Below are 24,906 nucleotides of genomic sequence, written 5' to 3'. Positions count from 1 at the left end.
TATTTTTCATATTTATTCCACAGTGTTTTTTTAAAATGCATTCTTTTTTTTTTTTTTTTTTTAAGTATATTTTTGCAGAGAGAGAGAGGGCGCGAGCATGAGGAGGGGAGGGGCAGAGAGAGGGAGATGCAGAATCTGAAGCAGGCTCCATCCAGGCTCCGAGCTGTCAGCACAGAGCCTGATGCGGGGCTCGAACTCATGGACAACGAGATCATGACCGAGCCGAAGTCGGATGCTCAACCGACTGAGCCACCCAGGCACCCCTCCACAGTGTTTTTTAAAAATCATTTTGTGTCCTTATCTACTTGTAGTATGAAGTCTCTCATTTATAGATTTTAAGAATTTTTTTGGGGGGTGGCTGGGTGGCTCAGTCGGTTAAGCATCTGACTTGGGCTCAGGTCATGATTTCATGGTTCATGGGTTTGAACCCCACGGTGGGCTCTGTGCTGACAGCTCAGGGCCTGGACCCTGCTTTGGATTCTTTGTCTTCCCCTCTTCCCTGCTGCCCTCCTCCCCCCAACTCACACTCTGTTTCTTTCTCTCTCTCAAAAATAAAGAAACATTTAAAAAAAAAAGTTAAAAAAAATTTTTCAGTACTGTAATAGCACCCTTCTTTTTTTATTTTTTATTTTTTATTTTTGAGGGAGAGAGAGAGAGTGAGCAGGGGAGGGGCAGAGAGAGGAAGAGAAGGAATCCCAAACAGTCTCTGATAGCCAAGAGCCTGACACGGGGCTCCAACGGTGAGATCTTGACTTGAGCCGAAATCAAGAGTCTGATGCTTAACTGACTGAGCCACACAGGCGGCCCCCACACTTTTTTTTTTTTTTTTAAGGTCTCATGAAAACCTCTTAGTCTAGAACTAGCATGAGTGCTTCATTTAGTAGTAAAGACTAAATCTCCTATCAGAAATCTCTGTGCAGTAAATAAAATCATTTTTTACATTTTAGAGGACTGCCTGCTTATTTTGAGCAATGTTTAATATGGGAAATCTGTCCAAGCAAAATATGGACAGTCCCTTTGAGTATTATAAAATGGCATTTACTTTTTAATTAATGGTAAATCTGTTTTCTATAGGATAAAAAGGAATAGATTACTTGCATACTGAAAGAAGCAGTTTGTTTTAAAAGAGACTTAATGTTTCTTGGTCCTAAGAGTTCTTTGCTAACTTAGGTCTTTCTTGGACCAGAAGGCTGAAATATGAGGTTAAGTCTGAACAGAAACTAAAATCTCTGAATGACTGGGATACACTTATAACAACACAATAATGGTAGCTACCATTTCTTTCTTTCTTTCTTTCTTTCTTTCTTTCTTTCTTTCTTTCTTTCTTTCTTTCTTTCTTTCTTTCTTTCCGTTTATTTATTTTTGAGAGACAGAGCACTAGCTGGAGAGGGCAGAGAGAAAGGGAGACACAGAATCCAAAGCAGGCTCCAAGCTCTGAGCTGTCAGCACAGAGCCCAATGTGGGGCTCGAACCCATGGACCGTGAGATAATGACCTGAGCTGAAGTCGGACACTCAACTGGCTGAGCCACCCAAGTGCCCCTGATGTTTGTTTATTTTTGAGAGAGAAAGAGAGAGAGGGACAGAGTGTGCACAGGAGAGGGACAGAGAGGGAGACGCAGAATCTGAAGCAGGCTCCAGGCTCTGAGCTGTCAGCATAAAGCCCTACATGGGACTTGAACCCACGAACCATGAGATCATGACCTGAGCCGAAGTCGAACGCTCAACTGACTGAGCCACCCAGGCGCCCCTGGTAGCTACCATTTCTTGAGTGTTTAGTATTTGCCAGGCATTTTGTTAATAGTCTTCCTTGCATAAGTCACTGGGTTTGTATAATATGGCCCTTTTTAGCCCATTTGGTCATTTGAGTTACATTTCTGTTCTTTTGTTCATCTCTTTTGGGCTTTCACACACATGCCTGTAACATTCTCTATTATCCCTGTGTATTATGGCTTTGCCTGGCTAACTCCTATTAATTTCCTTTAGTTCTCAGCCTTAATGACAGGCATACCTCAGAGATACTGCAGGTTCAGTTCCAGACCACTGCAATAAAGTGAATATCACAATAAAGTAAGTCATGAAGTTTTTGGTTTCCCAGCACATATAAAAGTTATGTTTATACTGCACTATAGTCTGTTAAGTGTGCAATGTTAATATCTAAAAAAACAGTGTGCATACCTTAATTAAAATATGTTGCTAAACAATGCTAACCAGCACCTGAGCTTTCGACAGTCTGTAATCTTTTCACTGGTAGAGGGTCTTACCTCAATGTTGATAGCTGATGACTGATCAGGGTGCTGGCTGCTGAAGGCTGGAGTGGCTTTGGCAGTTTCTTAAAATAAGACAACAATGAAGTTTTCTGCATTGATTGACTTTTCCTTCATAAACAATTTCTCTGTAGCATGTGATGCTTATTGATAACATTTACCCACAGTAGAACTTCTTTCAAAATTAGGAGTCGTCCTCTCAAACCCTGCTGCTGCTTTATCAATTAAGTTTATGTGATATTTCAAATTCTTTGTTGTCATTTCAACACTTTCACAACATCTTCAACAGGGGTAGATTCTATCTCAAGAAACCACTTTCTTTGCTCACTCATAAGCAATTCCTCATCCATTAAAGTTTTATCATGAGATTGCAGCAATTCAGTCACATCTTCAGGCTCCACTTCTGATTCTATTTCTCTTGTTCTTTCTACCACATCTGCAGTTACTTCCTCCACTGAAGTCTTGAACCCCTCAGAGTCCTCCATGAGAGTTGGAATCAACTTCTTCCAAACTCTTGTTAATGTTGGTATTTTGACCTCTTCCCATGAATGATGAATGTTCTTTTTTTTTTTTTCCTAAGTTTGTTTATTTTGAGAGAGAAAGGGAGAGAGAGAATCCCAAGCAGGCTCTGTACTGTCAGCGCAGAACCCAATACAGGGCTTGATCTCACAAACTGTGAGATCGTGACTTGAGCCGAGATCAAGAGTCAGACGGTTAACCAACCGAGCCACCCAAACACCCCAAATCACGAATGTTCTTAATGGCATCTACAATGGTGAATCCTTACCAGAAGGTTTTCATTTTCAACTTACTTTGCCTGGGTCCATCAGAGGAATCTTATGGCAGCTACAGCCTTATGAAATGTATTTGATAAATAACAAGATTTCAAAGTCAAAGATACTGCTTGATCCATGGACTGCAGAATGGATACTGTGTTAGCAGGCATGAAAACATTAATCTTGTGTATCTCCATCAGAGCTCTTGAGTGACTAGGTGCATTGCCAATGAGCAGTAGTATTTTGAAAGGAATCTTTTTTTCTGAGTAGTAGGTCTCAACAGTGGGCTTAAAATGTTTGGTAAACCATGTTGTAAACAGATGTTGTCATCTAGGCTTTGTTTTTCGATTTGTAAAGCACAGGCAGAATAGATTTAGTATAGTTCTTGAGGGGCCTAGCATTTTCAGAATGGTAAATGAACATTGGCTTTAACTTAAAGTCACCAGCTACATTGACCCCTAACAGGAGTCAGCCTGTCATTTGAAGTTTTGGAGCCAGGCATTGACTTCTCCTCTCTAGCTATGAAAGTCCTAGATGATGTCTTCTTTCAATAGAAGGCTGTTTCATCCACACTGAAAATCTGTTGTTTAGTGTAGCTACCTTCATTAGTAGCTAGAACTTGTGGATAACTCTCTGCAGTTTCTCTGTCAGCACTTGCTGCTTTACTTTGTCCTTTGGTGTTACGGAGATGACTCTCCTTAAACCTCATGAACCAACCTCTGCTAGCTTTAGACTTCTACAGCTTTACCTCTCTCAGCCTTCATAGAATTGAAGAGAGTCAGGACTTGCTCTTGATTAGGCTTTGGCTTAAGAGAATGTTGTAGCTGGTGTGATCTTCTATCCAGACAACTAAAACTTTCTCCATATCAGCAGTAAGACTGTTCTGCTTTCTCATCGTATGTGTATTCACTAGAGTAGCACTTCTAATGTTTTTTCAAGAATTTTCTCTCTGCATTCACAATTTGGCTAACTGGCATAAGAGGTCTAGCTTTTGGCTTATCTTGGCTTTGGATGTGCCTTCCACACTAAGCTTAATCGTTTCTAGCTTTTGATTTAAAGTGAGAAACATGCAGGGCGCCTGACTGGTTCAGTCGGTAGAACATGTGACACTTGATCTCAGGGTTCAAGTCACATGTTGGGTGTAGAGTTTACTTAAAAAAAAAAAATGGATGGATGGATGGATAAATGTATTAAAGTGAGAAACATGCAAGGTTTCCTTTCACTTAAATACTTAGAAGTCATTGTAGGGTTATTAATTGGCCTAATTCCAGTATTGTTGTGTCTCAGAGAATAGGGAGGAGGCCTGAGGAGAGAGTGAGAATAGGGAGGTTCTAAGAGAGGCCAGTTGGTGGAGCATTCAGAACACAACAACATTGGAGTGCTTGGGTGGCTCAGTAGGTTAAGCATCCAACTGTTTTTTTTTTTTAATTTTTTTTAATGTTTGTTTATTTTTGAGAGAGAACGCAACTGGGAGAGGGGTAGAGAGAGAGGGAGACACAGAATCTGAATCAGGCTTCAGGCTCCCAGCTGTCAGCACAGACCCCAGCGTGGGGCTCGAACCCACAGACTGTGAGATCATGACCTGAGTCGAAGTCAGAATGACCTGAGTCAAAGTCAGACGCTCAACCAACTGAGCCACCTAGGCGTCCCAAGCACCCAGCTCTTGATTTTGGCTCAGGTCATGATTTCACAGTTGTGAGACCGAGCTCTGCGTTGGGCTCTGCGCTGGAAATGGAGCCTGCTCTAGATACTCTCTCTGCCTTTCCCCTGCTCGCTCATTTTCCCTCTCTCTCTCTCTCTCTCTGTCTCTCTCTCTCTCTGTCTCTGTCTCTCTCTCTCTCAAAAAATAAGAAAGAAAGAAAAGAAAGAAAGAACGAACAACATTTATCAATTAAGATTGCTGTCTTGTATGGGTGTGGTTCGTGGTGCCCCAAAACAATTACAATAGTAACATCAAAAATCACTGATCCAGGGGCGCCTGGGTGGCTCAGTCGGCTAAGCGTCCGACTTCAGCTCAGGTCACGATCTCGCAGTTTGTGGGTTCGAGCCCCGCGTCGGGCTCTGTGCTGACAGCTCAGAGCCTGGACCCTGTTTCAAATTCTGTGTCTCCCCCTCTCTCTCTGACCCTCCCCCATTCATGCTCTATCTCTCTCTGTCTCAAAAATAAACGTTAAAAAATAAATAAATAAAAATCACTGATCAAAAAAAACAAAACAAAAAATCAGATTACTGATCACAGATCACTGTAACAAATATAATAATAAAAATGGAAAAGTTTGAAGCATTGTGAGAATGACCAAAATGTGACATAGATATGGGGTGATGTAAATGCTATTGGAAAAATGGTGCTGATAGACTTGCTTGATGCGGAGTTGCCACAAACCTTCAATTTGTAAAAACCACAGTATCTGGAAAGTGCAGTAAGGTGAGGTATGCCTGTATCACTTTTTCAGGGAGACCCTCCCTGACCCCTCAGTGTAGATTAGGTGCCTCTGTTACACCCTCATAGTAGCTGGCCCCTGGGCTACCGTATTGTACTACCTGTATTCAGCACATTAGCTGAGTGCCTAACAGTAACCTCACCTGATCTGCCAAGCACGTGTACTTGTGGAGCAGGGGAATAATGTGGATATTAAGGGAGGATTCTTAACATGTATAAGGCCAAATTTCATTTAATTTTTACATTTAGTTGGATTACCTTAGGCAAATTTGCTTAATCTCTTTGCCTCAGTTTCTTTGTCTGTAAAATGGGGATAATAGTATCAGGTTCAGAGTTCTAACAATTTAAATGAGTCAGTAATTTAAATGCTTAGAATAGTGCCTGGCCCATGGTGAATGCTCCAGAAGTGTGTATTAAATAAGGAACCACATGAAAGTGGTACTGTTAGGACAGATGATGAAACTGAGACTCAGCTAATGTGTGACAAAGCAAGTTTTAGAATTCAGATCTAACTTCAGAGCCCAACATGACAGGTTTAGAGACTGGAGCTCTGTACAATTAGATTTATTGCAAACAACTGTTCTTCTGCCTTGGCTTTGCCAAAGTGAAAGAGTCTAAAATTAAAATTACCCTCTTTTAATGGATTTTATAATAAAAAAAAAAATGGGTAACCAAGAAAACAGTGGCAAAACTCATAAAATTTCAAAATTTATCGCTGAGTGATTTCTCACTTTGAAAAAGTTTACTTCAGAATTCCATTAAATATATTGTTTTCCTGACATTTGAAATACACATTCAACATACAAAATTCTATTTATAAATAACTCAAGGAACACATTTATTATATATTTAAGACTTCTATGGTTTGATGAAATGATGCCATTTTAGGAGTTATGTTAGAGTGCCAAGCACTCTGCTAGATGCAGGGTAATAAACAAAATTTGGTTGCTTCTTTCAAAGGAGATACGATGCCCAAAAAATGTTAAGGGGGAGAAGTGAGGCTTAGCTTATGGGATGAGTAGAGATAGAACCAGCTTCAAGGTTCCACGTGGAGTTTTAAAGTTTTAGAGCTTTTAAAAACATTGAAGCTTGTTTTTGTTTTAAAAAGAAATGGCTAGGTATGAAAGTGAAAAGTAAAAGTTCTTCAGCCAGCCCCATAGATGTGCTGCTTAGAAATAGCCATTGTTTTAACAATTTTCTGTGGATCCTTCCAAAAAACGTGTATGTGATTTCAAACATGTACAATGTTGCATTTGTTTTGTATGGCTGCTGTAACAGATTATCACAAATGTGGTGGCTTAAAACAACAAAAATTTTTTCTCTCACTGTTCTGGAGCCCAGAAGTCCAACACAATTTAGGATGAGTCTTCTGGGGGCTAAAACTAAGGCAGGGCCATGTTCCTCCAAAGGCTCTCTGGGAGAATCCCTTCCTTGCTCTTGGGTTGGCTGTTGGTATTCCCTAACTCGTGTCATATCACTTCAGCCTTTTCTAATCTTGCTCTTCTCTGCCTTTATGTGGCCTTCTCCTACGTGTGTGTCAAATTTCCCTACTTCCCTGTTACAAGGATGCATGTGATTGCATTTAGGGCCCATTCAGATAATTCAGGATAACCTCCCTATCTCATGAGCCTTAATTTCATCACAGCTGCAAAGACAATGTTACCAAATGAAGTGACATTTACAAAATCTAGGGATTAAAATCTAGTATTTTGGGGGGTCGTTATCAGCCTACTACCAATGTGTACAGCCCTCTATATGGTTTTACTAAATGCAAAAATGACTTCATATACAGCCTTCCAATTTTCTTTTAAAAATTTAATGTATTTCTTCCACATGAATGTTTAGTCTTCATCTTTTTTTAATAGTTGCAGAGCATTTTATTGAATGCATGAGTGGCTCACTTTTTAAAAGTTATAAAAACATGCAACACACAAAAACTACCATTTTTAAGTACATTTTATTTTATTTTATTTTATTTTATTTTATTTTATTTTAGTAGGCTCTATGCCCAGCACAGAGCCCTGAATACAGAGTCCAACAAAGGGCTCGAACTTACAATCCTGAGATCATGAGCTGAGATCAAGAGTCGTCTGATGCTTAACCAACTGAGCCACCCAGGCACCCCATAATTAAGTACACTTTTTATTTTATTTTATTTTATTTTATTTTATTTTATTTTATTTTATTTTATTTTTAATTCTATGGTTCCATTACTTTATTTAATTTCAGAACTGACAATTTTTTTTCCCTTCAAGGAACTTACTATGATATTTGAAGTCACATTGTTACTCAGAAATTTTCTTTTTTTTTTTTTTTATGAAATTTATTGACAAATTGGTTTCCATACAACACCCAGTGCTCATCCCAAAAGGTGCCCTCCTCAATACCCATCACCCACCCTCCCCTCCCTCCCACCCCCCATCAACCCTCAGTTTGTTCTCAGTTTTTAACAGTCTCTTATGCTTTGGCTCTCTCCCACTCTAACCTCTTTTTTTTTTTTTCCTTCCCCTCCCCCATGGGTTCCTGTTAAGTTTCTCAGGATCCACATAAGAGTGAAACCATATGGTATCTGTCTTTCTCTGTATGGCTTATTTCACTTAGCATTACACTCTCCAGTTCCATCCACGTTGCTACAAAAGGCCATATTTCATTTTTTCTCATTGCCACATAGTATTCCATTGTGTATATATACCACAATTTCTTTATCCATTCATCAGTTGATGGACATTTAGGCTCTTTCCATAATTTGGCTATTGTTGAGAGTGCTGCTATGAACATTGGGGTACAGGTGCCCCTATGCATCAGTACTCCTGTATCCCTTGGATAAATTCCTAGCAGTGCTATTGCTGGGTCATAGGGTAGGTCTATTTTTAATTTTCTGAGGAACCTCCACACTGCTTTCCAGAGCGGCTGCACCAATTTGCATTCCCACCAACAGTGCAAGAGGGTTCCCGTTTCTCCACATCCTCTCCAGCATCTATAGTCTCCTGATTTGTTCATTTTGGCCACTCTGACTGGCGTGAGGTGATACCTGAGTGTGGTTTTGATTTGTATTTCCCTGATAAGGAGCGACGCTGAACATCTTTTCATGTGCCTGTTGGCCATCTGGATGTCTTCTTTAGAGAAGTGTCTATTCATGTTTTCTGCCCATTTCTTCACTGGGTTATTTGTTTTTCGGGTGTAAGTACACTTTTAAAAAATGTTTTATTTATTTTGAGAGAGCGACAGAGAGAGCAGGGGGGAGGAGGAGGAGGAGGGGGAGGAGGAGGAGGAGGAGGGGGAGGAGGAGGAGGAGGAGAGAGAATCCCAAGCAGACCACCAGTGCAGAGCCCTTCTCAGGGCTAGAACCCATGAACCACGAGATCATGACCTGAGCCACCCAGCTGCCCCTAAGTGCATTTTAAATTAAGTACATCCACATTGTTGTGAAACATATCTCCAGAATTTTGTTCCCATCTTGTAAATCTGAATCTATACATTCCCTTTCCCTCTTCCCCCAGCCCCTGATAACCGTCCTTCTACTTTATGTTTCTATGAATTTTACTAGTTTAGATACCTCATGTAAGTGGAATTATACAGTATTTGTCTTTTTTGTGACTGGTTTATTTCCCTTAGTGTAATGTTCTCCGTTCATTCACACTGTAGTGTGTAACAGGGTTTCCTTCCTTTTTAAGTCTTGTATTCCACTGTATGTATATATTTTACATTTTGTTTATCCATTCCTTCTCCAGTGGACATCTGTGTTGCTTCTACTTCTTGGCTATTGTGAATAGTGCTGCTTTGAACATGGGTGTACAAATCATGTTGAGACCCAACTTTTAATTCTTTTGGATATATATATATATATATATATACACACACACACATACACATATATATATACACACATATATATATACACATTCAGAAATGGGATTTCTGAATCATATAGTAATACGGTATCCAATTTTTAATGTTTTGAGCAACCTCTACCATTTTCCATAGCAATTGAACCATTTTACAGTCCTACCAATGGTGTGCAAAGGTTCCTATTTCTCTACATTCTTGCCAATTATTATTATTATTTAATATAGTAATCATCCTAATGGGTGTAAGTTTATCTCATGGTGGTTTTGATTTGTATTTTTCTGATGATTAGTGATGTTGAGCATCTTTTCATATGCTGTTGGCCATTTGTATATCATACTTGGAGAACTGACTATTCAGTTCTTTTGCCCATTTTTTTTTAGATGGGGTATTTGGGTTTTTGTTGTTGTAGGAGGTCTTTCTGTCTTCTGGATATTAACCCCTTATCAGATATATGATTCGGAGATATTTTCTTCCATTCTGTAAGTTGCTTTTTTACTCTGTTGTGTCCTTTGATACACAAAAGTTTTTAAGTTTGATGTCCCAACTGTCTTTTTTGCTTTTGTTGCTTGTGCTTTTGGTATCACATCTAAGAAATCATTGCCCATTTCAGTGTAATGAAGCTTTTCCTCTATGTTTTTCTTCTAGAAATTTTATAGTTACAGATCTTACACTTAGGGCTTTAATCATTTCAAATTAATTTTTGTATATAGTATGAGATAAGAGTCCCAACTTTGTTCTTTTGCATGTGGATATCCATTTTTTTCACAGTGCTATTTCATAAGGAGTCTGCTTTGTCCCCATTGAGTGGCCTTTGCACCCTTCTCAAAGATCACTTGACCCTACACATGAGGGTTTATTTCTGGGTTTTCTGTTCTATTGGTCTATTTGTCTGTATACTAGTACCACACTGTTTTGATTACTGTAGCTTTGTAATGTTTTGAAATCAGGAAGTATGAGTCCTCCAGTGTTTTTCTTTTTCAAAATTATTTTGGCTATTCGGGGTCCTTTGAGATTCCATATGAATTTTAAGATGAATTTTTCTATTTCTGCAAAAAAATGCTGTTGGGGTTGATAGGAATTGTGTTGAGTCTATTAGGAGTATGGACATCTTAGTAACTAAGTTTTTCAATCCATGGATGTGAGATGTCTTTCCATTTATTTGTATTTTCTTTAATTTCAGTTTCACCTCCTGGGTTAGGTTTATTCCTAACCAAAAGCATTGTATTCTTTTTGATGCTATTTTAAGTGGGGTTGTGTTCTTAATGTCCTTTGCAGATTGTTCATTGTTAGTGTATACAAACACAATGTGTTTTTGTGTGTTGATTTTGTATCCTGCAAGTTTGCTGAATACATTTATTCTCAGATTTTCTTTTGTGGAGTCTCTAGGGCTTTCTACATATAAAAGTATGTCATCTGCAAACAGAGAATTTTACTTCTTCCTTTCCAATTTAGATGCCTTTTATTTCTTTTTCTTGCCTAACTCTTTTGGCTAAGACTTCCAGTACTGTATTGAATAGGAATGGCTACAATAGGTATCCTGATCTATAGGAAAAGCTTTCAGTCTTTCACCACCGAGTATGATGTTAGCTATGGGCTTTTCATAAATGCCCTTTATTATGTTGAGGTAGCCTCCTTATATTCCTTGTTTGAGTGTTTTCATCATTGAGGGTGTTAAATCTTGTCAAATGCTTTTTATTGCATCAATTGAGATGATCATGTGGGCTTTGTCCTTCATTCTTTTTTTTTTTTTTAATTTTTTTTTTTCAACGTTTATTTATTTTTGGGACAGAGAGAGACAGAGCATGAACGGGGGAGGGGCAGAGAGAGAGGGAGACACAGAATCGGAAACAGGCTCCAGGCTCTGAGCCATCAGCCCAGAGCCTGACGCGGGGCTCGAACTCACGGACCGCCAGATCGTGACCTGGCTGAAGTCGGACGCTTAACCGACTGCGCCACCCAGGCGCCCCTTTTTTTTTTTTTTTTAATTTTTTTTTTTCAACGTTTATTTATTTTTGGGACAGAGAGAGACAGAGCATGAACGGGGGAGGGGCAGAGAGAGAGGGAGACACAGAATCGGAATTGTCCTTCATTCTTGTAATGAGTTATGGTGTATTATGTTGATTGATTTTGGTATGTTGAACCATTCTTGCATTCCAGGAATAAATTCCACTTGGGCATGGTGTATGTTTTTAATGTGCTGTTGGACTCAGTTTGCTAGTATTTTGAGGATTTTTGCATCAGTATTTTATCAACAATATTGGTCTGTAGTTTTCTTGCAGTGTCTTTGTCTGGCTTTCATATCAGGGTAATTCTGGCCTCATAGAATGAGTTTGAAAATGTTCTCTCCTCTTCAAATTTTTGGAAGAGTTCCAGGATTGGTGTTAATTCTTCTTTAAATGTTTTAGAGAATTCTCCAGTGAAGCCATCTCTCCTGGGCTTTTAATGTATCACTTTTAAATCCCCTTTGAGTGATGGTTGATAGTAGAATGTTTAACTGGGTGTGGTGCCCTGAGTAGAAGCCATAGGAGGGAAGGCCTGCTCTGAAAGTGATACTGACTTCTTGGTGCCACAAATTGTGCTAGATGTGACTAGATGACTCAGAAACTGTCCTTCCCAGTACTCTGTATATGGAGAAGGAAATATAGTTCATATTCCTGACTTCTTGAATCAGTGTTTTTATCTTTTACCACATTACTTTCTTTGCCAGGCATAAGAGACTGATGATTAAAATTGTGCTTTTTGAGTGGCTTGTGTGAATCCCTTCTTTTTGGCCTGGGGACAAAATCTATTCTACCAGGGTGAGATTGCCTGGAAAGGGAAAATGATGGTAGAATCCACATGTATGCAAACTGTGGTTTTGGATTATCAGTACAACCGTTACCATCCCTTTGTAGTAATTTAACCAAGGGCCAAAGAGAATGAGGCTATGAGATTTTACCACTGAAGTAGAAGCACTTTCCAAACATTTAACATTAGCTGCAGATATCTTAGTACTGAAGAACTTGGAATTGCAAGCATGTTGTTTATCATATACAAATAGTGGTTGTGGAGCATGGTCTCAAAAGTTTAGAGGTGGGAGAGCTGTTAATACAAACTCCTTGTCTTATGCATGACAACACTGAAGCCTCCAAAGATTCAATGACCTTCCTAAAGTTTCACAGCTTTATGGTAGAAACTTATGGTAGAACAGGGATTTGGGAATATAAATTTTCTTCTTTCCAGCCCAGTGCTCCTCTCATATTGGAAAAAAAAAAAAAGTGCCTTCTTACACTTCTACCTGAACACTATGGAATGTAACTTTTTAAATTATAAAATCCTACTAACAAGAGGCAGAGCTTTTTTTTTTCTTTCATTTTTAAGCTCCTGGAGTATTTAATATATTTTAAATATAATATATTATTTATGTTATAAATTTGAAAAAGAAACGCCCATCATCCTACCACCCAGTTTAAGAAATAGATCATTACCAATATCCTGTGCAGTCCTCCTGGATTGCATCCTGGGTTTAATTCCCTGCTTTTTTCACTATGCTAAGTTTTCAGCATTATCCTCCTTATATTTTTCTTTTAAATTAAAAAAAAAATGTATACATTCCTAAACAGTATATTGTTTGGGTTTGTGTAATCATACTGTATGCTCTCTAGTACTAGTTATGGTTTGTGAAATTCATGCAGGTTTTTGCTAATAGTTGTCTTCATTTGTTTTCACTACTGTATAATATCTTTTCTGAATATACCACAGCTTGTTTATCCATTCTCTTGTCAATGAGTTTTTTAATTGAGATATAATTCACATACCATAAAATTTATCCTTTTAATGTGTACATACAATTCAGTGGTTTTTTTAACATATTCACATGGTTGTGCAACCATCACCAGTATCTAATTCCAGCACATTTTCATCACTCCAAAAAGAGACTTCATACCCATTAGCAGCCATTCCCCATTCCACCCACCCCAGCCCCTGGCAACCGCCATTCTACTTTCTGTCCCTGTGGATTTGCCTGATGTGTGCATTTTATACCAAAGTTATCATACAACATACGGCTATTTGTGCCTTGCTTCTTTCACTTAGCATAATGTATTCAAGGTTAACTTATGTTAATAGCATATAATACTATTTCATTCCTTTTTATGGCTGCATGATATTCCATTGTATGGATAGGATATTCCACATTTTGTTTATCCTTTCATAAATTGGTGGATTTGGGAGTTGTTTCCACTTTGGGGCTATTATGAATAATGTTGATATTAACATTTATGAACCAGTTTTTGTGTGGACGTAGTGCTCTCAGTTCTCTTGGGAATGGGTTGTTAATACAAATATTTTCCAAAACGGATGTACCAGTTTCTCCATGCTCACCAACAATTACAAAAAAATTCCACACCTCCTTTTTAAAGCATTTTTTTTGAAATAGTGGACAAGTATTTATGGTAAGTTTTAAAATATTTTCTTGAAGCTTCTTTTTGTTTCCTACTCAAGAGAATTATATTTTGATAAACATGTTTAATATGACTTGTTATGTAATAAGATTGTTGAGGAATTTTACTTAGGCTATGGATAAGCCCATCTGAATGTTGGAAAACCAGTTAAACTGACAGATATATAATATATGCTTTGGTTTGTTCTGCTTACTAGGAGTACTATTTGTTTAGCCTTGTAGTTTGTCAATCCAGATAAAATGACCAAATTTGACTGCTTTTGGATGGGATTTGAAAGACTAATTTTCATTGATCTACCCCTTTGAAAGTATTAATAAAGTAGCATCTAAGATTCATACCAAATGATCAATGACTGGTTTGTAAATGGAAGAGGACATTACAAACCATTAAAACTAAATTGCAGAAAAAACTGGCTTTAATTCATAGGTATAAAAATATGGAGCCATACTAGAAATTAGTACTGAGTAATAATACAGTTACACTTGAACTCTCAGACATTGCTGGTGGAGGAAGATTGCAGAGTGGTTCATATAGCCGCTTTGGAAAACATTTTGGCACTTATAAAATTAAACATACATTTACCATATCACTCAACTTTCCCACTTCTAGGTTTTTGCCCAACAGAACTGAAAACTTATGTCTGTATAAAAATCTGTAGTAGTCTTTTTCACAATTGCTAAAAGCTAGACACAAACCACATGTTGGTAACTGGTAAAATTGATGAGCAAAATGTGTTAGACCATACAAGGGAATATTACTCAGCAATAAAAAAGGAACAAATTGCTGATCTGTGCAACAACATGGATGATCTCAATTGTATTATGAAAAAAGCCGTACTCAAAAGACTACACACTGTATGATTTTTTTTTTTTAATATGGCATCGTGCAGAAGGCAAAACTGTAGAACAGCATACTGATCAGTGGTTGCCTAGGGGAGAGGGGTTGACTACAAAGGGGGCACCAGGAAATATTTTGGGCTAAGGGAGATGTTCTTGATTGTGATGATACTCTGTGACTGCCAAAACTAGAACTATGTACTAAAAAGAGTGAATGTTATTGTATGTAAGTTATACCTTAATAAACCTTACTTGAAAGCTCTCAGCTTGGGGAATCTCTCCTCCCTCTCTAGAACTGAGTTATTATCTCTTTCTGACAGCTGGGAACACAGAGAGCTGGGAGCAGTTGATGGTATGCATTTGCTTTTTAGTTTTAAAAGGAATGTGACAGAAAAGGTAGACAGTATTTGTTGAACATTATATTTTTTATTTCTCAAATACTTCTATATAGCACTTTATTATAGGCACTGTCCTAGGTGCTTTATAAATATGATAAACTTAACTGGTTTAATTCTCCTAATGACTTAATGAGGTAGATATTATTATTTTTTCCCATTTTACATATAGAAAACAGAAGCACAGAAAGGTAGCAGCTTGTCTAAAGCCACACAGCTAATAAATGGTTCCAACCAGGATTTGAACTAGCATTCTATCTCCAGAGTCCATACTCTTAGTCACTAACTTGGCTTCTTTCTTTCATTAAATATGATCTAATGAAAATTTCCAGTTAATGCTTAAAACTTCCTTTTCCTGGGGTGACTGCCTGGCTCAGTCAGAAAAGTATGCAACTCTTGATCTCAGAGTCGTGAGTTCGAGCCCCATGTTGGGTGTAGAGATACTTAAATAAATAAAACTTTAAAAACAAACAACCCTTTTGCGTTGATGGTTATGCACACATTAAATAGTTTTCTTTTCTATGTTAATGTGTTACAGAGAAAAAAACGTTACAATGAAAAAAGAGAGATACTTTTTTATTTTAGAGAGAGTATGGGGGCAGGGGAGAGGGGAGCAGAGAGAGAATCTTAAAGCAAGCTCCGCGTTCATCATGGAGCCAGAGGTTGGGCTCAATTCCCAAACCCTGGGATGAAAAAAGATATTTTAAAAGCACAAGAAATCCCACCTTCCTTTTGTTTTTTTTTTAAATTATGCTTGTGGCTTGAAGTTTTTTTTAAGTTTATTTATTTATTTTGAGAGAGAGAGAGAGAGCACATGCACAAGTTGGGAGGTACAGAGAGAGAGAGAATCCCAAGCAGGCTCCACACAGTCAGCACGAGCCCCACACAGGGCTCAAACTCACACAGTGAGACATGACCTGAGCCGAAGTCGGTCGCTTAACTGACTGAGCCACCCAGGCGCCCCCCCCCCCACACTCGACCTTCCTAATACATGAATTGTTATCATTTTCCTATGTTCTATATATAATTTTTACCAAATCATTCCCTAAACAGTTTCACATTCCCATGTTATGGAGAAGACTACTAACTGGTAGTTGAATTGTAAAGGTTTTACATGTCCAGTTCACTCTCTTCATGGTATAGTAAAGAAAAAAGCAGTAACCAAAATAAGATGGCCTATATTTAGACTATATTTGGTAAAATATCTAAGAATTATTCAGGAATATTTATATAAAATGTGTATTTGAGACAGATATAAATCTGTATAATAATAATAATAATAATCTTGAGCTCTCATGTCTGAGATCAAGCTGTACAGTCAGTGGATTTCTTTTCTCTCTAAATTTTTAATTCACTAACATGCATAGCACTGGGTGTTAGCCATTTGTGTGTGTGCATGCACACCTGTATTCACTGTGCTATGCTTATTGACGGTTGTCTGGACTCCTGTATCAAAGAAAGTGTTGGTCATAATTTTTGTGATAAATATTTATTGAATATTCATTTTGTATCACACTGGGAGTAAAGGGTGATTAAGATACATTCTAGCCCTTGCCCTTGAGGTGCTCACAATCTAATGGGGAGGCTGATCTGCAAACCATTACCCTCAGAATAGTGTGATATGCTTCCTGGGGATAGAATGAACGGTCTTAATTACCTAATTCAAAAGTATCATTCACAGTTAAATGCACTTTAAAGTGAGATTTTCTTGGCAGTTGAAAATCAGACTATTCTAATCTGAATCCATTTCTCTTACTGGCAGCCTGATGCTAGAATTCTCTAAGACCTTCAGAGACCTTCAGAATAGAAGTAACCTGTCCGTTCCCTAGTAAGCAGAGCAGTCTTGCCTGTCCTTTGGAATCTATATTTTCACTTGAACCCATGTTTGAAATGGAGGATGTTATTAGGGCACTTAAAAAATGGTCTTTTGCCTCACTAAACTGATTCCCATACTTGTCTGGTGGTGGTTTAAGGCTTTAATAAGGTGTGTTTATTCAGCTAATATAGGCTTAATATATTCCTGACAGTATGAGACACAAAATGCAGTCGAACCTTGTAAACTGAGATTGAGGAAAAATTCCTCCTATGAAAAGAAAGTTAAAACCCACTGATAACCTATGGAGGGCTCAGAGACCATTACTTAACTCCAGAGATATTAATCCAGTTTCTACTACAGTTTTCTCAAGAACTCTTCATATTAAATTGCATGGCTGCACATCACAATTGTATTTGTGTGCAAGATTTCTTCATCTACGTGGACATGTGATGAATTCTTGGTCAGTTTTTGAATTCTTGTGCCAGTTCTTGGCACATTTTGCTCACGAGGAGAATGTTTTCCATTTCTCCTCCTATTGCCTTCCTACCCATCTTCTATCATTGTCTGGGATTTCCCCTGTGGTAGAGAAAGGGTGAGGTGGTGAATCAGTGCAGGCTGCCCAAATTCCTTTCTGGTTCTTTCAGTTGCCATTTGAAGAACACTAACTGCTCAAATTAATGGAATAAGCATCTTACATAATGGGGGCTATATATTTACCCAGATACTTTGGCTATTGCCTGCAGCAATTTTTTTTTTTCCATCCCTGGAGGAGGGATTAGGATTGTGATAATAAGAACTGGTCACCTCCTTTGTTTCGGGAACGTTGCCTGTGTTGCCAACAAAAAAAGAGGCCCACCCAACCGGGGAGGAGTCTTTCTAGTTGGTCCTTCTTTTGCCTCATGCCTTGAAAACCCTGTGGGCTAGAAGCAGCACCCTGAGTCCTGCAGACCTCTGGACTAAGATGCGGCTCCTTTAAGCCTTCAGTGGGTGTTGGGAGGGGCACCGAGGTGGGGCGGGGACTCTGACTGAGAGCTCTGGGCCCCGCCCCTGGAGGAGGCGTTTCTCAGCAGCCCTCCGCACCAATGCCGCCACGGCCCGCCGGGTATTCCTGCTGATTCTGCTCGGACCATAGGGCCCCCAGACCTCTCCCTGCCCAGGGAGCGTAAGTGTCAAACTGCGGGCGGGGGTCAAGCATCCCGTGCCCGTGCCGGAAGTCCTGGTGGACAGTGCAGGGGACTTTCCTGGCCTATCAGAGGCTTAGGTGGCGAAAGAGCGTAAACAATGCCGGCTGCAGTGAGCTAAAGCCTGGGGCATCTGCTCTACTTCTGGGTGGTGACAGCGGCCCTAGGGTGCTTGTTTGGATATGCAGTGGTTGAGCTGTGTCCACGACCCGGCTTTGCCCCAGCCTGGTTCCTCTTGCGGTGAGGAGAGGTTTGCTTTTACTCGAGTGTAACCCCATTGAGCTGGATGGGTGGAGCTGGATCTAGTGTCCTGGGCCTTGGGTCCTTCGCCTGGGATTTGGAGACCTGGGTAGTTTAGGGATGAGTAAGCATTAGATTTTCAGGTACCTTGGTAGAGTTGAGCAGTAACTCTCCAAGTTGACCTAATTCACAGCCAGGTTTTAGCTTTCCAACTCCCCAGAGGCCTGTGTTGCTGTGGGTCCCTCTTTTGGAGACATTAACAGTGATCATCTGCTCCGGAGAGTTCAGTTAATCTTCTGTCCTGCTGATATGAATAGCAGGATGTGTAAGAGATCGCTCAGAGACAGCTCTTTATCCTTCAGAAGGAATTTATGAGAGGCTACCATCCCAGGACTAGGACAGCAAGCACACCCAAGTTTCCTGAGATAACTGCTAGTGAAGCAGTTCAGATTTCTGGAGAATACTCCAGCAAGAGGGTAACACTTGTCCTTGTTAATGGGAATTACCTGAGGGCAGTGAGGTTTTTAAATTTAGGGGGAAGGGTTTGTCTTTTTGTTACTGGTACTTAGAGATGAGCTTTTGTCTGGGTTGGCCAAGTAATAAAAATCTTAACTTTTCTATGACAGTTACATAATTGTTATGCTTCTTTAATCCATTTGTCCTTTCTATATAAGGTTTGAGTAAAGCTCTCTGGGCTTGCCTGTGTATTCTGTTTTATCCCTATTTCCCTGTTTTATAGTTCTTTTCTTTCTTTTTTTGTTTGTTTTTTGTTTTTTTTTTTTTTGTTTGAGTCTATTATCATACTTCATTGGTCATTCAAAGGAGCTGATTTTGGAGTGGACATTTTCTTCAAATTTCCCTCACACTTATTCTATGCTTCTGCAGTAGCATTTCCTTAACCAGAAGTGAGAGTCCAGGAATGGTAATCAGATCCAGATCTCATGTATTGTGATAGCGAAGAGCTTTTGTAGGTCAAGAGCTTGGGAATTAGCCATAAAATGGTTTCACTGCCATGGCTTCTTCCCAAGTAGAAAGCTGAAACAGCCTGTTTAGTAGCTTTATGATCATTCTTATAGACTGTCAAGTTAGAGGAACTTAAAAGGATACTCCAGTTGGACCCATGAATGGTACGGCCAAGTTGGTGGACTGAGAGAAAGGAGATCTAGGTTGTAGGCCCAGCTCTAACATTACTCATGACTTGATCTCTTGGTGCCTTACTTTTAGCTGATTGATGAATGAGAAAATGAAGATTGCTTGAGTCTATATGTTATAATAATATATACTTAATAGGTAATTTGTTATTTAATTGAATACTAAACTGAAAAATCGGTTCAAAATTTATTCTAAGTTCTACCTTTTTTTAAAATTTTTTTTTTCAACGTTTATTTATTTTTGGGACAGAGAGAGAGAGAGCATGAACGGGGGAGGGGCAGAGAGAGAGGGAGACACAGAATCAGAAACAGGCTCCAGGCTCTGAGTCATCAGCCCAGAGCCTGACGCGGGGCTCGAACTCACGGACCGCGAGATCGTGACCTGGCTGAAGTCGGACGTTTAACCGACTGCGCCACCCAGGCGCCCCTCTAAGTTCTACCTTTAATAAGACCTTGGAAACATTTCTTAATCTCTAGTCTAAAAATAAACAATTACATCTAAACCTTTTCAGCAGCAGTGTGGATTATGTGGTATTTGAGCTCTTTGGAAGATGTTTTAGATACAGTAATATGTAAGATTATAATATTTCCGTGGAATAGACTTATTTTAGCTGGCCTCCTTGCCTTTGCTTCTGTTTCATGCTAGTTGTAAAGGCTCCTGAGAGCTCTGAATAATTGAAAGTTATGAACGTTTGTAGTATGACTAGATTGAATGAGCCATAGCAAGCATCATATATAGTTCAAATTAATTTTATTAATGCTTCTCTTTGTTGGCAGTTTTATTTACTCTTAAAGCATCAAACCTTGTTATGCAATGACAACTCGGTTTCCTATGTCTGTGTTTATAAAATCCAGAATCCTCTGTTTAATCCTGGTGCCACATTTTCAGTCACTTGAAGATCATATTTCTCAAGTCTAAAACTAAACTCATCATATTCCTCACCTCTTCTCCATTCCCCCAAAATAAACAATACAGAACTCCCGACATTTTTATGTCATTGACACTACTGTTCTCCCAGTCACCTAGACTGGATCCTCCTACTAGACTCTAACTACTCCCACATCCTTATTTGCTAAGGCTTACGGATTCTCCTTCTTTAATGTAACTCCCTTCAGTCTCCCCTGCCCATCCTTTCCAGTCCTAAGACCCCTAATTCTGGCTCCTATTTATCTTTGTCCTGGAGTACTGTGATAATTTTCTAGCAAGAGTCTATTTTCTCTCCCTTCCAATCCATTCTACATAGATTTATCTTTCTGAAGTAGATAGGATTATGTCATTGCCCTGCTGCAGTCATCAGCATCTGCTGCTTAGCTTAATATTCAAGATTCTACATGACCTGACCCTCGTCTACCTCTCTGGTCTTAGACTATGGTAAATGGAGCCATTCATTGTTCTTTGAACATGTTCTGTACTTTTCTGTCTCTAAGACTTTCCCTTTCTTATTTTCTCAGCCTAGAATATCTCCTCTTCTACTTCTGTTTGTTTGTCTGTTTTTTTGGAAATCCCACCTTTCATTAATCACTGAGTTCAGATACCATCCTTTCTGTGAGATTTTCGCTGACCATACCTCACTTACTGGTGGTTAATCCTGTCTTAGGGAGGCCTGGGTGGCTCAGTTGGTTGAGCATCCAACTTCGGCTCAGGTTATGATCTCACAGTCAATTCGAGCCCTGCATCAGGCTCTGTGCTGACAGCTCAGAGCCTGGAGCCTGCTTCGGATTCTGTCTCCCTCTCTCTCTGCCCCTCCCTGGCTCATGCTCTGTTCTCTCCCTCAAAAATGAATAAACATTAAAAAAAAATTTTTTTTTAATCCTGTCTTAGAACTCCCATAATCCTTATTTATCCCTTGCTTAAAGCAGTTTCCACACATAATATATTTTGTATTATGATTATTTGTTTAAACTTCTTACTTGCACTCCTGTGAACTTAGGCACCCATAGGAAAATTCAGTGAATGTGAATGCTTTAGGTAAAATTGGAATAGACTAATTCCTTATTATTAGAAAGGACTCTTAACCTCTGCAGCCAACATATGCACATGTAAAATGATCAGTAGCTTTAACGTATCATTTTTTTAAAGTTTATGTATTTATTTGGAGAGAGGGAGCAAGCGAGAGAGAGCGAGAGCGTGAGTAGGAGAAGGGCAGACAGAATCCCAAGCAGATTCCACACTATCAGCGTGGAGCCCGATGTGGGGCTTGAACTCACGATTCATGAGATCATGACCTGAGCTGAAACCAAGAGTCAGACACTTAACCGACTGAGCCACCCAGGCACCCCAACAAATCATTCTTATCTCCTAAGGACTTCTGTTAGTAAACTTTGTTAGTTTTTTTTTTTTTTAAACAGTTTTAATGAAATATAATTTGCATATCACTCACCCATTTTGAAGTGTACAATTCGGTGGCTTTTAGTATATTTCTAGATTTGTGCAGTCATCACCACAGTTTTAGAACATTTTCATTGCCCCAAAAAGAAATCCCACACTCTTGGGGCACCTGGGTGGCTCAGTCGGTTGAGCAACCGACTTCGGCTCAGGTCATGATCTCAGAGTTTGTGAGTTCGAGCCCCGCGTCGGGCTCTGTGCTGACAGCTCAGAGCCTGAAGCCTGCTTCTGATTCTGTCTCCCTCTCTCTCTGTCCCTCCCCTGCTCATGCTCTATCTCTGTCTCAGAAATAAATAAATAAATAAATAAATAAATAAATAAATAAATAAATAAAAGAAATCCCACACTCTTTAGCCATTACCCTTTTGATAGCCCCAAACACCTCACTCTGTCCCTCCCCTGCTCATGCTCTATCTCTGTCTCAGAAATAAATAAATAAATAAATAAATAAATAAATAAATAAATAAATAAAAGAAATCCCACACTCTTTAGCCATTACCCTTTTGATAGCCCCAAACACCTCACTCGTAGGCAACCACTGATCTACTTTTTACTTCTATAGACTTGCCTATTCTGGACATTTCATGTAAATGGAATCATACAATATGTGGTTCTTTGAAACTGACTTTTTTTAGTATAATGTTTTCAAGGTGATAAAATACATATACCATAAAATTTACCATCTTAACCATTTTTAAGTATGCAGTTCACTGGTATCAGATTCCATATCAGATTATGTTGTTCAACCATCACCACCATCCATTTCTATAATTTTTTTCATTTGGAAAACTGAAACTTTACACCCATTGAACATACCCCAATCCATCTGTTCACTGGCAAAAACCCTTCTGCTTTCTGTCTCTCTGATTTTGACTGTCTCATTTAAGTGGAATGATCTTTGTGGCTGGTTTATTTCACTTTAGCATAATGGCCTCAGGGGTCATCCAGATTATAGCATATGTCAGAATTACTTCTTTTTTAAGGCTAAATAATATTCCATTGTATGTGTAAACCACATTTTGCTTGTCCACTCACCCAGTGATGAACACTTGAGTTGCTTCCACATTTTAGCTATTGTGCATAATGCTGCTATGAAATGAACATGGGTGTACAAAATATGTCTTTGAGACCCTGCTTTCAATTCTTTTGGGCATATATACCCAGAAGTAGAATTGCTGGAACATATGGTAATTCTGTTTTTAATTTTTTGAAAAAGTGCCATAGTGTTTTCCACAGCAGCTATACCATTTTACGTTCTTTTTTTTTTTTTTTTAATGTTTATTTATTTTTGAGAGAGAGAGACAGAATGTGAGCTGGGGAGGGTCAGGGAGAGTGGGAGACACAGGATCTGAAGCAGTTTCCAGGCTCTGAGCTGTTAGCACAGAGCCTGATATGGGGCTCGAACTCTTCGAACTGTGAGATCATGACCTGAGCCGAAGTCAGACACCCAACCAACTGAGCCACCCAGGTGCCCCCCCCCCCATTTTATATTCTTAACAACAGTGTACAGAGGTTTCAGTTGCTCCACATCCTTGCCAACAATTGTCTTTTTGTTTTGTTTTGTTTTGATAGTAGCCATCCTAATAGATGTGAGGTGGAATCTTAAAATTTTGATTTACATTTCCCAAATGATTAGTAATGTTAAGCATCTTCTCATGTGCCTATTAGCCATTTGTAGATCTTCTTTGGAGAAGTGTCTAGTCAAGTCCTTTGCCCATTAAAAAATTTTTTTTAAGTTTATTAATTTCTTTTGATAGAGAGCATGTATGTGCATGTGTGCAAGCAAGCAGGGGAGGGGCAGAGAGAGGGAGAGAATCCCAAGCAGGTGTGGGGCTCCACATGGGGCTCCATCTCAGGAACTGTGAGATCATGACCAGAACCAAAATCGAGTCAGACTCCTGACTGACTGAGCCACCCAAGTGTCCCCTTTGCCCATTTTTTAATTGGGTTGTTTGTTGTTGAGTTTTAGGAGTTCTTTATAGTACTTCATTTCTTTTTATTATTGAATAGTATTTCATTGTGTGGATTTTCCATATTCATCAATGGATGGACATTTGGATGGCTCCCATTCTTTGGCTATTGTGAATGTTAGTTTGGTTTCAGTTTGCTGTGTATATTGAAAACAGTACTACATTCCTCTAAAGAAATCATTCAGGCCTTTAGCTTATGTGACTTTTCATGAAATCATTACGTTTAATTTTACATGTGTTCTATTTTATACTGACTCTGAGGTTCCTCTTCATTACTTCCTGTATATGTTCTGGATGTTCCCAAGGTTTTTATTTTCCTTTGTGACAATGACTAGTTAAAATTTGCAGAGTTCAGCTTTCAAGCAGTGGTCACTTTAAAGACCACTTCCCCAAATGTTCTAGAATTATAGAAATTTAGAATGAATATGAACTATAGCCATTGTAGTCTAGCATCCTTTTGTTTTTTATTAATCTCAAGGAAAGTTTTTTTGTTTTGTTTTGTTTTGTTTTGTTTTGTTTTGTTTTTTGATCAGTTAGTAGAGCCATCTCTCAATGGAATAAGAGCTTTCAGGGGTAAGGGTTGGACTGCATGAATAATCCCAAATTACAATTAAAACTGTAGTCATTCCTTTCTTATCCAAAGGCAGGTTAACAGTGTTTTAAGGCCCAATTGGGTAGGTAGGCTTGATTATTAGAGGCAGCTGCTGATTAGGGATGATTTCCCCCTTACCAGCTAACTGTATTTTAAATTTCTCTAAGTTACCTATGTCCTTTTGAAAGAGTCAAATAAACTTGTTTTTCACATTATGCTCATTTACTCTTATATTTTTTCTTTCTTTCTTTCTTTCTTTCTTTCTTTCTTTCTTTCTTTCTTTCTTCTTTCTTCCTTCCTTCCTTCCTTCTTTCTTTTCTTTTCTTTTCTTTTCTTTTCTTTTCTTTTCTTTTCTTTTCTTTCTTTTTTGTCTTTATATCTTAACTGAATTAGGTAAGGGGTGCTTGGTGGCTCAGTTGGTTAAGCGTCAGACTTCAGCTCGGGTCATGACCTTGCAGTTCATGGGTTCGAGTCCCCCATCAGGCTCTGTGCTGACAGCTCAGAGCCTAGAGCCTGCTTTGGATTCTGTGTCTCCCTTCTTTCTGCCCCTCCCCGCTCACCCTCTTT

At 38.9% G+C, this 24,906-nt stretch overlaps 1 protein-coding gene across 3 annotated transcripts in view; it reads left to right on the top strand.

The window, feature by feature from the left end:
• Window positions 1-24,906, top strand: part of CKAP5 (cytoskeleton associated protein 5) — a 115,297-nt gene that overhangs the window by 8,354 nt on the left and 82,037 nt on the right. The window contains exon 1 of one of the 3 annotated variants that reach the window (XM_030331550.1): window positions 17,906-17,981. The exons of 1 other annotated variant lie outside the window; for it this stretch is intronic. The gene's annotated coding sequence lies outside the window, so the exon portion shown is untranslated. Of the gene's footprint in view, window positions 1-17,905; window positions 17,982-18,074; window positions 18,241-24,906 lie in introns of those variants that run through there. One more of the 3 variants, XM_030331549.1, reaches the window with a different exon arrangement.

The sequence above is a fragment of the Lynx canadensis genome, chromosome D1, assembly GCF_007474595.2.
Source record: "Lynx canadensis isolate LIC74 chromosome D1, mLynCan4.pri.v2, whole genome shotgun sequence".
In the NCBI taxonomy this organism is placed as follows: domain Eukaryota; kingdom Metazoa; phylum Chordata; class Mammalia; order Carnivora; family Felidae; genus Lynx; species Lynx canadensis.
Note: the sequence above shows the minus strand (reverse complement) of the source record. Positions and strands in the feature narration are given on the sequence as shown.